We start from the raw sequence: 13,459 nt of genomic DNA, 5'->3' as shown, positions 1-13,459 counted from the left end.
ATGGTTAAGGCGAATTGAAGAGAATCGCCTCGGCGGCCAAGGAGACACCGGAGACAGGGGAGGTCATGGCGCGGCTTGGCTTGGACCTGCGGTGGTCGTCAATGCAATTACTGACGTGCACAACCATGGGGAGTAGCAGGGCGTGGCTCCAGGCACCAGTCAGCATGGCGTGGCAGCAAGCCGACGAGGCAACGGCATAGCGATGCAGCGGGCAACGTCTGACAAGGGACACAGCGCGAGTGCGATGCGAGGTGATGGCGGGCAGACTGTCGACCAATGCACAAGCAACCAAAGCGATGTCAACGGCGCAGAACCGGCGTGGCGACGGGCAGCGTGTAGCGTGGGCCCAGCGTGCTCCTGGCCAAGGCAGCGCAGAGCAGGACGTGCGCATCGTGTCCCAGCGACAAGGAGACGTGGCCTGTGTCTCGATGCACAGAGCGAGCCAGCCGTGGCGGCAGGCGAGCAGCAGTGGGGCCGTGGCCGCAGGCGAGCAACAACGAGGCAGGCGGCCAGGACGCACAGGCCATGCGCGTGCACGACGTAGTGGGGCGCAGCCAGGCACGCCAGCAGCGAGTGGTGACCGCACCCAAGGCTAAGCCAGGTGTCATGCATGCTTTTTAAAGTAGTGAGAAACCTTGTACACAATGCTCCAATCACTAAACTAATTGCTCGATGCACAAGAAGGTTCATCAAGCTATCGACCGCAGTCATTACATCGCGCTACTTCTTAAGCCAATCGTTCCACAGAGTTTGCCAAAAGTGGCATCGTCGGCCACCTCTGAAACTTACATGAATGACATTGAAATGAACGATTCCACGTCGGAATCCAAACCCAGCCTACTCGAGGTACTAGCCAGCTATCCTTGTCTGACAACACCTAGTTTTATCGCCGTTAGCCAAACATTCTTTAGCCCTTTTAGATCCTAGAACAATGCGATTACACAGTATTATATGAAACGTAACCACGGACTCATGTTTCGTACGAATGTTTCAAGTGCCGAACATCGAGGTATACTTTATGTCATACACATATGCACATAATTCTAGATGCTTATGAAATGTTTAAGCAAAACATTACAATGTAACACCGGGGTGTTACAACAGACGACCTTGACGATAAGGTCAAGGGGGATGTAGGGGACCCACCTCGCCTACGTGTAGAGCAGCTAAGGGCGCGACACCAAGAGCTCGAAGAAGCACGACTCCAGCTCGAGCAGGAACGGTGGGCGTGCATGTGCCGTGGGCCGCGATGTGAACTGGAGGATCATCGAGGATGATGAAGCCCTCCCATACTTCACCCGAGCAAGCAAGAACATCGCTGCCACAGAGGCCTTGCTCTGGGGGCATCCAGAGCCCATGACACCCAAGGATCGTCAAGCCCATCATGAGATTCACATGCTACTCGAGCGTATGGTGGCATAGTAGGTCAAGAGGTCGCTGTCTCGACAACGTGAGCTCGACGCCAGCAAGCGTGTGCCCTTAGAGCAACCCAACATGGACGTGTCAGTCCACCAGGCACAGCGAGGTGGTAGGCCATGCGTCATGGCCTTAGTGCATGAGCATCTCGGCCTCTACCATGACGCGCGCAACACCCTAGATGCCCGTAGGTATGCCCGTGGCGATGAGAGGGAGGAGGCTAGCCACGGCTACCACCCTCATCATGCCAAACGCTACGACAGCGGCGGGGATCGAAGCCCGAGCCCCAACTTGTCAGGACCTCAGGCCTTTGGCCGACACATCCTCAACGCCATCTTCCCATCATGGTATCGGCCGCCGACCAACATCCCAAAATACTCCAGGGAAACAAACCTTGGACTATGACTCGAGGATTATCAGCTTGCTTGCCAAGCCGCTGGAGCGGATAGTGACAATTTCATTATCCGCAACCTTCCACTGTTCCTGGCCGATTTGGCGTGAACGTGGTTAGAACACCTTTCGCCCAACCGAATCCAAAGTTGGGCGGACCTAAAAGAGATCTTCATGGAAAAGTTTTAGGGCACATACATGCGTCCTGGGAACCCATGGGATCTCAAAAACTACTAATAGAAGTCTAGGGAAACTCTTCGTGGGTACATCTATCGCTTCTCTCGGCAGTGCAATGAGCTACCCGACATCGTCGATGCTGATGTCATAGGAGCTTTCCTGTCTAGGACCACCTATGAGTCCTTGGTTCACAAGACAGGATGTAAGGGCCCGCAAACCACCAAGGAGCTCCTCAACATTGCCACCAGCCATGCCTCGGGCGAGGAGGCAGTTGGGGCGATTTTTGATCGCCCCAAGGGCAAAGCAAAGCAGGATGAGGACACCGGCGAAGGCGCCTCCAACCGCTCCAACAACAAGAAGAACAAGCAGCGGCGCGAGGGCTCGCTCGTGGCCACTACCGACCACAAGGGGGGATCAGAAGCTCACCGAGGGTACCCTAGACCACTTCAAGAAGCTGGTCGAAGGGCCATGCCCGAACCATGCTTTCCCCGTTAAGCACCTATACAAGGACTGCGTCCTCATAAAGCGGTTCTTGTCTAGAGGCTCCAACAAGGGGGAACATAGGAAGGAGCCCAAGCCGGCCATAGATGACGCCGATGGGAAGGACGATGGATTTTCGACGCTGGATGGCTGCCTCATGATCTTTGTAGGGTCGGCGGCCTATGACTCCAAGCACTACTAGAAGCTTGCGTACCACGAGGTCTATACGGCCGAACTAGCCGCGCCTTCCTTCCTCTGATGGTCGGAGTCCGCCATAACCTTTGATCAGGCCAACCACCCGAAAAGCGTCCCGTAGCCGAGAAGATACCCGCTCATGGTCAACTCGATCATGGGCATGAAGTGGCTCACCAAGGTGCTGATGGATAGAGGCAGCGGCCTCAACATCATGTACGCTAAAACACTCGATGCCATGGGCATCGATCGATCGCGCATCCAGTCGACCGGGGTGCCTTTCCACGACATCGTGCCTAGAAAGCAGGCCATGCCACTTGGGCAAATCTATCTGCCCATCCTAGGAACCCATGGGATCTCAAAAACTACCGACATAAGTCTAGGGAAACTCTTCGTGGGTACATCCGGTGCTTCCCCTGGCAGTGCAACGAGCTGCCCAACATCGCCGACGTTGACATCATAGGAGCTTTCCTATCTAGGACCACCTGTGAGTCCTTGGTTCACAAGATAGGATGTAAGGGCCCACAAACCACCAAGGAGCTCCTTGACATCGCCACCAACCATGCCTCGAGCGAGGAGGCGGTTGGGGCAATTTTTGACTGCCCCAAGGGCAAAGCAAATCAGGATGAGGACACCGGCGAAGCGCCTCCAACTATCCTAACAACAAGAAGAACAAGCAGTGGTGCGAGGGCTCGCTCGTGGCCACTACCAACTGCAAGGGGGGGCGAAAGCCCACCGAGGGTACCTTGGACCACTTTGAGAAGCTGCTCGAAGGGCCATGCCTGAACCATACTTTCCCCATCAAGCACGTATACAAGGACTACGTCCTCATAAAGCGGTTCTTGTCTAGAGGCTCCAACAAGGGGGGCATAGGAAGGAGCCCAAGCCAGTCATAGATGACACCAATGGGAAGGACGGTGGACTTTCAACGCTGGATGGTGCCTCATGATCTTCGGAGGGTCGGCGGCCTATGACTTCAAGCACCACTAGAAGCTTGCACACCGCGAGGTCTATATGGCCGAACCAGCCGTGCCTTCCTTCCTTCGATGGTCGGAGTCCGCCATAACCTTTGATCGGGCCAACCACCCAAAAAGCGTCCTATAGCCGGGAAGATACCCGCTTGTGGTCAAGCTAGTCATGGGCATGAAGTGGCTCACCAAGGTGCTGATGGATGGAGGCAGCGGCCTCAACATCATGTACGCTAAAACACTCGATGCCATGGGCATCGACCGATCGCGTGTCTGGCCGACCAGGGTGCCTTTCCAAGGCATCGTGCCTAGAAAGTAGGCCATGCCACTTGGGCAAATCGATCCGCCCATCACCTTTGGGAATCTAACCAATTATAGGATAGAGACCCTTACCTTTGAGGTGGTCGGGTTCCACGGGACCTACCACACCATCCTAGGACGTCCATGCTACGAGAAGTTCATGGCCGTCCCCAACTACACCTATCTAAAGTTGAAGATGCTGGGTCCATGCAGGGTCATCACCATCGACACCTCCTTCCAGCACGCCTATAATTGCGAGGTTGAGTGCTGCGAACACGTCATGGTAATTATCACCTCCAAAGAGCTTGCGGCCATCAAGGAGGAGGTCGTTGAAGAAGCACCCAACCCCAAGCGGTTGGTTGGGTCTTTCAAGCCTATAGAGGGCGCCAAGGAGGTCCTCATAGACCTCAGGGGCTCTAAGGGAAAAGTGGTGCGCATCGGCACCACGCTTTCCTCCAAATAGGAAAGCGTGCTCGCCAACTTTCTCTATGCCAACAAAGATATCTTTGGGTGGAGACTCTTAGATATGCCAGGCATTCCAAGTAAAGTCATCGAGCATGCCTTGAAGATCAGGCCAAGCTCCAAGCCGGTGAAGCAGTACCTACGTCGCTTTGATGAGGAGAAACGCAGGGCCATCGACGAGGAGATTGTGAAGCTTTTGGCGGTCGGGTTCATCAAGAAAGTATACCACCTCGAGTAGTTAGCCAATCCTGATCTTGTACAAAAAAAGAGTGAGAAATGGAGAATGTATGTTGACTACATGGGTCTCAACAAAGCATGTCTAAAGGATCCATTTCCTTTGTCATGCATAGACTAAGTAGTCGACTCGACCTCATGGTGTGAAACCCTTTGCTTCCTTGATGCATACTCTGGGTACCATCAAATCACAATGAAAGAGTCTGACTAGCTCGTGACATCTTTCATCACCCCATTTAGATTGTTCTGCTACATCACAATGTCATTTGGCCTGAAGAACACGGGGGCTATGTACCAACGCTGCATGCTCAAGTGTTTTAGGGATGTCATCGGGCAGACCATCGAGGACTATGTCGATGACATCGTGGTCATTTCTAAATCGACTAACTAGGTCATGGCTGACCTAGAGCAGACCTTCACAAAACTCTGAGCAAATGGTATCAAACTCAACCTTGAAAAGTGTGTTTTTGGGGTCCCAAGGGGTATGCTGCTGGGTTTTATCGTCTCCAAGCGCAGCATCGAAAACAACCCAGAGAAGATCTCGGCCATCACAAGGATGGGCCCGATCCAGAACATAAAGGGGGTACAACAATTTATAGGGTGCATCGCCGCGCTCAGTTGCTTTATCTCACGCATCGGCAAATGAGGTCTCCCCCTTTATCGGCTTCTAAAGAAGTTCGATCGCTTTGAATGGACGCCCAAGGCCTAGGAGACACTTGACAAGGTCAAGTAGCTCCTAACGAAGGCCTTGATCCTGGTCCCCCAACCGATGGGGAACCGCTTCTGCTCTACATTGCGGCCACCATGCAAGTGGTCAACACCACCCTAGTGGTAGAGCGAGAAGAAGAGGGACACGCCCTCAAAGTGCAGCATCCTGTGTACTTCATTAGCGAGGTCTTGTCTAATTCCAAGACTCACTACCCCCAAATCTAGAAACTCATGTACGCCATCCTTATGGCCAAGAGGAAGTTGCGTCACTACTTTGAGTCACATCTAGTGATGGTCGTGATGTCCTTCCCTCTTGGTGAGGTAATCCAAAACTAGGATGCCACAGGAAGAATCGCGAAGTGGGCACTCGAGCTGATGGGTCAAGGCATTTCATATGCCCCTCGGACGGCCATCAAGTCCTAAGTGCTAGCTAATTTTTTTGCAGAGTGGACCGAGATCTAAATGCCGCCAGTAGTCATCGATCAAGAGTACTGGACGATGTACTTCAATGGATCGCTGATGAAGAAAGGCATCAACGCGGGGCTAGTCTTTGTTTTGCCCCTCAGGGAACGCATGAGGTACATGGTTCGCATCTATTTCCCCTCCTCTAACAATGTGTCCGAGTATGAGGCACTCATCAATGGCCTACGCATCGCCATTGAGTTGGGAATCCTATGGCTTGATGTTCGGGGTGACTCCCAGCTAGTCATTGACCAAGTCATGAAGGAATCAAGCTACCACAATGCCAAGATGGCTACGTATTGCCAAGAAGTCTGCTAGGTAGAGGACAAGTTCAATGGTCTCGAGCTCAATCACATCCTAAGGCGTCTCAACGAGGTGGCCAACACGCTAGTGAAAACAGCGTTCGGTCGAGAGCCGGTGTCGACGAGTGTCTTCGCCAGCGATTAGTACAAGCCCTCAGTCCGCTACGAGGAGCCAAAATAGACCGGTGATGGCTAGCTGCCCTAGGCTCAAGGGCTAACCAGCCGGTGGCTCCATCTGACCCTAAAGTTATGGAGCTTGATGAGGATCCATTGACAGAGCTTGACCCTCTGGCCGACTGGAGGATGCCTTACCTTGACTACCTCCTTCGTGAGGCACTGCCAATGGACAAAATAGAGGCTCGATGGCTTGCGCATTGTGCCAAGTCCTTTGTCATTATTGAAGGTGTAACACCCTCGGTATTACCACTTAAACAACTTGCTAAACTATGTCATGAGCATCATGTTTATGTGTCAATGCATGTGATAAAGTGTGTAGATCAATTTTTGTATGTGACACAAAAATGCTAAATGGAAGTTGATTCAATAGTCATGTTATATCACTTAGGGTTTAAAACTAATTTTTAATAAGCAAAAAATACTATAGAACATGTATGTTATACTTAAATAAAGTTGGAAGTACAAACTGCTTACCACCTGCTTGAGAGTAGCATAGGTGCTTACATAGAATGGTTAGTTAATGAACTAATGATGACTGGTAATAAAATTGAATATAAGGACGCACATTTAGTAATGCTCCTGTAGATGCAATAAATTCACAAGCCAGATAGCCTTACATATCCTTGGAGTCTTTCTTTCTTCTTGACGGGTAAGTCTTACGAAGTACAATTGAGTGCTCAAGGTTTGTTCTACCCTGTTGTAGGTGATAGGTGGATGCTAGAGTTGACACTTATGTGCGGAAACCTCCTGGTGGGCTTAGTGAGGATTTCTTTAATGTTGCGGACATAGAGTTTATTCAAAACTTCCACCCAAAATGTTTTACAAGTGAAAAACTTATAACCTGTTATGATGTACATAACGGATCATCATGTTAATGTTTGACTTATCATTAAATGATTTTATTTCCGCTGAAACTCTGATAACATGGTTATATTCCACTGTTATAAATAATAAATATTATACTCTGATGTTGCACAAAAAGTGAGGTAAGAAATGGCTAAAATGTATAAGCTTTATTCCCTCATTTATGATCCTGTTGAAAAATATGGATTTTTGGGTTCTCCCATGGGGTGTGCTCAATAGAACTTTTTAAATTAGCTCACTCTTGGGGTGTTTAGTGTCTAATGGAAGATAAGCACCTCTGGAAGTAAGTTATTTTAGGCGGTTCTACCATAGAGGGTGAAGCGTTGCTCAGTGATATCTGCAGGTGAAGCCACACTAGCATCCTATAGCACTACATCCCCATCGAACAAGGGAAGCAGTTGTTGAGTGATATCCATGGTGGGGTCTGTGGGCACCATGCCACACCTAGGACCCTGGTCGAAAATACATTCCGACAAGGCTTCTACTGGCCGACTATAGTAGGCGATGTTAAACAGATTGTGCGTACCTGTGAAGGGTGTCAATACTATGATCGGTAGACCCACCTGATGGCCTAAGCACTCCAAATGATCCCCATCATGTGGTCGTTTGCAGTCTGGGGGCTTGATCTGGTCAGACCTCTCAAGAGGACACTCAAGGGCTATTCACACTTGCTTATCATCGTAGACAAGTTTACAAAGTGGATAGAGGTTTGACCGATCTCCGTGATCAAGACCAAGCAAGCTGTGTTGTTCTTCCTTGACATCGTCCATCGCTTTGGAGTCCCAAACTCCATTATCATGGACAACGACATGCAGTTCACCTAGAAAAAGTTCCTCCGATTCTACGATGAATACCACATCCATGTCGATTAGGCCACCTTGGTGCACCCCCGCATGAATGGGCAGGTTGAGCGCATGAACAACATGGTTCTATAAGGCGTCAAGCCTAGGATCTTTAACCAATTGAACAAGTTTGGCAGACAATGAGTCACGGAGCTTCCCATGGTGCTCTAGAGCCTGAGGACGACCCCTAGCGGGGCCACTAGCTACACACCATTCTTCATGGTCTATGGTTCCAAGGCTATACTCCCGACCAACCTTGATTATGGAGCATCGAGGGTCAGAGCGTACGACGAATAGGGAGCCAAGGCGTCCCTTGAGGATGCCTTGGACTAGCTAGATGAAGCGCGTGACGTTGCTCTCCTTCGCTAGGCTAAGTATTAGCAAGTGTTCCGCTGGTACCACATCCGTCAAGTGTGGGGTCGAGCCTTCAACGTCGGGGACCTGGTGCTTCACCTCATCCAGAGCAACAAGAACCACCACAAGCTCTCTCCACCATGGGAGGGACCATACGTCGTTGCAGAGGTGCTTCGACTAGGCACCTATAAGCTCAAGACCATCAATGGAGAAATCTTTGTCAATACCTAGAACATCGAACAACTATGTCGCTTTTACCCTTAATCTACGCACGCTTTCTCTTATTGATTTCACTATTGACTCATCGATCTTTAGTGACACCCGACCCAAACAACGGCAAGGGGTTGGGCCTCACTCAGGGGCTGATAAGAGCATATCTATTCGGTAGACATTCTCTATGCCTAACTCTTTCTCACATTAAGATCTAGAAGCAATGGTTATGGAAACAAACGATGAGTAAAACTGGTCAGACTGCAAGAAACCTACGCCCCAGCGGCTATGATGTTTTTGCTCACCAGCGTGATCAGAGTTTTTTGCCCACACCCCGAGCTTTTTAGCCATAACTATGGAAAGAGTCAAAATGCATTAAAGAGTATATCTATTAGGTAGACATTATCTATGCCTGACCCTTTCTCTTGTTAAGATCTAGAAGCAAGGATTGCAGAAATGAACATTGAGTAAAACTGGTCGGACTACAAGAAACCTACGCCCGAGCGGCTATGGGATTTTTGCTTACCAGCGTGATCTGAGTTTTTTCACCCGCACCATGAGCTTTACAACCTTAACGATGGAAAGGGTCGAAACACATTAACCTTTTTATACAAAAGGGGACTAGAGCTAAAAATCTATTTGACCATAACGAAATTTAAGAGCTTGTCCACTTATTACAAGTTCGCTGCTCGGCTTATCTACCTAACTAATTTCTTGGGGGGATGATCTCATCCTCTATCTCAGTAGGTAAGTTCTATGCTAGAGGGGCCACCTCCTTCTCGATGTCATCCAGCTTAGCATCGGTGTAGATAGGCGCAAGAACCATCATAGGTAAGGCAGGATACAAAGCTGAAAATGCTCCTACGGCCCATTGAGGCCTAGGAGTTCAAAGGCTAGCCCTCCGACAGGTTCACAGATGCTCTAGGGCACCCTTAGAGTGCCGCGGGCATCCTGGCTATGGTAGAACCGCCTAATCTAATGCCTCCCAGGAGTGCTTGAGCACTCAAGGGAGAACACTAAATTACACAGTTCCATCAGGCACACCCCAAGAGAGAACCCAAAAATCTATATTTTTCCATCAGGATCACAAATGAGAGAACAAAGCTTACATCATTATTAACCATTTCTTATATCACTTTTAATACAACATCAGAGTATAGTATTTATTGATTTTAATAGCGGAATATGATTATGTTATCAAAGTTTTTAATAATTTAATTTAACAGCGGAATATAAACAGGTGATTAGAGTTACAACAAAAATAAATATCTATTCATGACATGATGAAGCATTGATATATATATAGACTATGACAATAGAATATAAAACTTCTATTTATAAAAACATTTAGTGAGAGTTATAAATAAAACTATGATCGCAGTGTAAAGGGATCCTCTTTGAGCCCACTAGGAGGAATCCACACACAAGGGTCAGCTCTAGCATCCGCCTATCACCTATAATAGGGGGAAACAAAAATCCTGTAATAGGGGGAAACAAAAATCCTGAGTACTCAATTATACTTACCAAGACTTACCCGATAGGAGAAAAGAAAAAGACTCCAAGCATATGCAAGGCTATCTGGCTTATGGGTTTATTGCATCTGCATGAAGTATTACTAAGCATGCATCCTTATATTCAATTTTTGTTAGCAGTCGTATTAGTTAATTAACTAACCATTCTATGTAAGCACTTGTGCTACTTTCAAGCAGGTGGTAAGCAATCAGAATCATTTTTACCATCTTTTATCTTCTAGTTCTTACTACATTGTGAGACTGTAGACAAGTCATACCAAATCACCCTGCGATTTGTGAATCAATGTGCCCAGCTAGGTACCCTGAAACACACGCCCTGCTTGTACCCTAGGTACAAGCAGGACCAACCCACTACCCTCCTATCATGGGGTCTAGGTCCCTATCTAAACTGGGACTCTAAGCCCCCGCCCCTGAGTCCCGGACTCAGTGCGGTGCAATGACCTTCACCCAAAAACCACCCTAATAGTCAGTTCAAAAAGAGCCAAAACCCACGACAAGAGAGTAACAAGTCTTCCCTACGCCCAAACCCAAGTATGTGCTCGGGATAATAAGTCTGTGACCTGCCTAGAATCTAATGCAATAGTCAGTCCTTAATCGATATAGACAAAGAAAACAATATAACCAAGCTATGCTCCGTTGGCCGTAGGACACAACCTCTTACACCCACCAATACCCAAACCATATTCTTACCTGGTCTCCATTTTTCCTTTCACCATTTATATATTCCAAGTGATAATAATACAGTAATATATTTCCTATCTCTCGCGAGTGACAAACAATCACTCGACTTCTACCGTAGTCCTGTAGCATAGAAATCTAAACGATTCTATCATACTAGTAAGATTCATAGGATAAAGATATATATATGTAAGTGAGTTTCATTCAACTCCTTAAAACTTAATGCAGAAATATAATTTAAAGTGCAGAAAAGTAGGGGTTATACATCGGGGCTTGCCTGGGTAAGATTTAATCAAAAGTTAGCTTTCCATCATGGCGACATGATCTCCAAAAGTACCATTTCTTTAGCAACTCCCAATGACTCTGCAATCCATCGACATCCCTATTATGATATACAACACGATGCGATGCAAAGACGTAATTAATCAACTGCAACCGTGACTCGTAAAATATGATTTATGCCTTTCAAGTTAACGAGCTAGTTCTAACGACTAACGTACTAATCTATGTATCAACGTTGTCGAGAAAGATGTCATTTTTCCAACAAGTGTTTTAGTTATACAAACCCAAGTTGTTTCGTTATTCCGTTCTATCGATTTAATCTTTATTCAAATGGGGCATCATTATCTATCTAGCAACTAATTATTCTAGAGCTACAAAAATTATAGTGGGCAGCTAATAATATTAATAATTTACTGTAAAATTTTTAGAGTCAACACTATCACCGATTTATCATGGAAATTTCTACTAGTTCACATTTTAACAATATTAAACACTTTAAAATAATTAGAGCAACCCTAAAAACATATTGAACCAATGTGAACGAAATACCCTATCTGGTAGATTATGCTTTTAGAAATTTAACGAAACTAATTTGGCATTTTTGTGATTTTTCTACGCTTTATTTTCAATTTTTGAAGAACACAGAATTAACAAAACGAAAATCAACACCAAAAAGAAAAAGGGCCTTCGCGGCTTGACTCGGCCCGCGGATGCGCGCGTGGCCTGCTAGCCAGGCGTAGCCTAGTGGCACTGTAAAAGGCACGGTGGCCTAGGCGGGGGTGGGGCACGCGCGTGGCCACAGAGGAGTCCGGTAGCCCACGTGGACGACGAGTGCGGCCCAACAAGCCAGCCTAGGCACGACGACAGCAGACTGGCCCAGCGCGGCCTGCCCAAACCGACCTAGCGAATATGGAAAAAGGACCTTGTGCTTTTCCTTATTTAACTCGAGGTAAACAACACTATGCGATACTATTCATATGAGTCTCGTGTTTTACACCTAGAACCCTGTAATAGTTCTTATTCATGCTTTCTCACCTGCTCTCTTTCCCCAAAAGCAGAGCACGGAGTAGAGGCACTGGCTGATAGTCATCTAGGTCGGGGAGGGCACGGCGATGATGGGAAGCCCACCAGCGAGTTGCACGGGAACCCGTGCGGCCTCGGGCTAGCCGCGGTGAGACCTGAGCCGGCCCCTGATAGCCTGCTTGTGTGAGCCATGGTGGCGGCAAGCCGACTGCAGTGGCACTAGCTAGATGGACGGCGGCAACGGCGCTGCAGCGCTGGCAGGATGGCTCCTCAGCACCGGGTGGCATGGCACGCTCACACATGTGGTGGCAGCAGTGGAAACGGCCACAGCGGGGGGCGACGGTGGCGTAGCCATGATGGGGCACTGTGGGCGGGAGGCGCGGTGACGGCGGAAGGCACTGCGACTCGGGCACGCTCACGAGGGGGGGGACCAGCGATGACGCTCCTAGGTGTGGTGGTTGTCGCGCTAGGAGGGGCAGCGCCGAGGGGTGGCAGTCTAGCGTGGATTAGGGCGGGCACGGCGGGCACACGTGGAGGAACAGCACGGTGGAGCGTAGCAGTGCTCGGGAGGAGCCACGGGTGTGAGGAGGAGCGAGGCGAGGTGGAGTAGCTCGGCATCGTGCTTTGCTCTAGTGGTATGGGGCTCTGAGCTACTCCAGCGGGACGAAGAAGGAAAGGAGTGGGAGGTGGGGTCCATGTCGTGCACGACGCGACAGAAGGACGAGGCACCACGAGGTTCTGCTACGCACTGGGAAGAGGAGCAGCTGGGTTCGAGCGGCATCGGCTAGCGGCAGAGCAGGGCAGGGAGACGTCCCGTCCTCACTGTGGATCAGTCCGCTCGCTAGTCAACCACAACAGATAGCTGATGACCAACTGCAGGGGCAGCTCATAGCTCAGAATTAATCACTTTCTTTGGATTACGTAAGATTATACTACATATAGTAGTAGTAGCAGCAAACACATGGGCGTCGCATGGCTCTACTGGCGGCGTGACTGTACGTGAGACGACGCGACGCGGACGTGAACGACGACAATTTTAAAAGATCTAAATCCTATCAACTACCATCAATAAACATCTCACGCGATAGCTCATACTCTATACCAAGCAATGGAACAAAATATTAGGGTGATATGTAATTATTTCTTTACCACTAATATCCATACACACATGCACATATTTATTGTATGTTTAAACGTATACTTATCTATAGAGATACACTCGAAAAGAAATAAGTTTGTACATTGCTTAATTAATATAGCAACATGCTTATCAAAACGAAATACAAGAGTATGTGTGTGTGTGTGTGTGTGTGTGTATATATATATATATATATATATATATATATATATATATATATATATATATATATATATATATATATATCGATTTACTAATGTAGACAATT

The sequence above is a fragment of the Miscanthus floridulus genome, chromosome 5 (assembly GCF_019320115.1).
Source record: "Miscanthus floridulus cultivar M001 chromosome 5, ASM1932011v1, whole genome shotgun sequence".
NCBI lineage: Eukaryota > Viridiplantae > Streptophyta > Magnoliopsida > Poales > Poaceae > Miscanthus > Miscanthus floridulus.
This window is presented reverse-complemented; position numbering follows the sequence as displayed.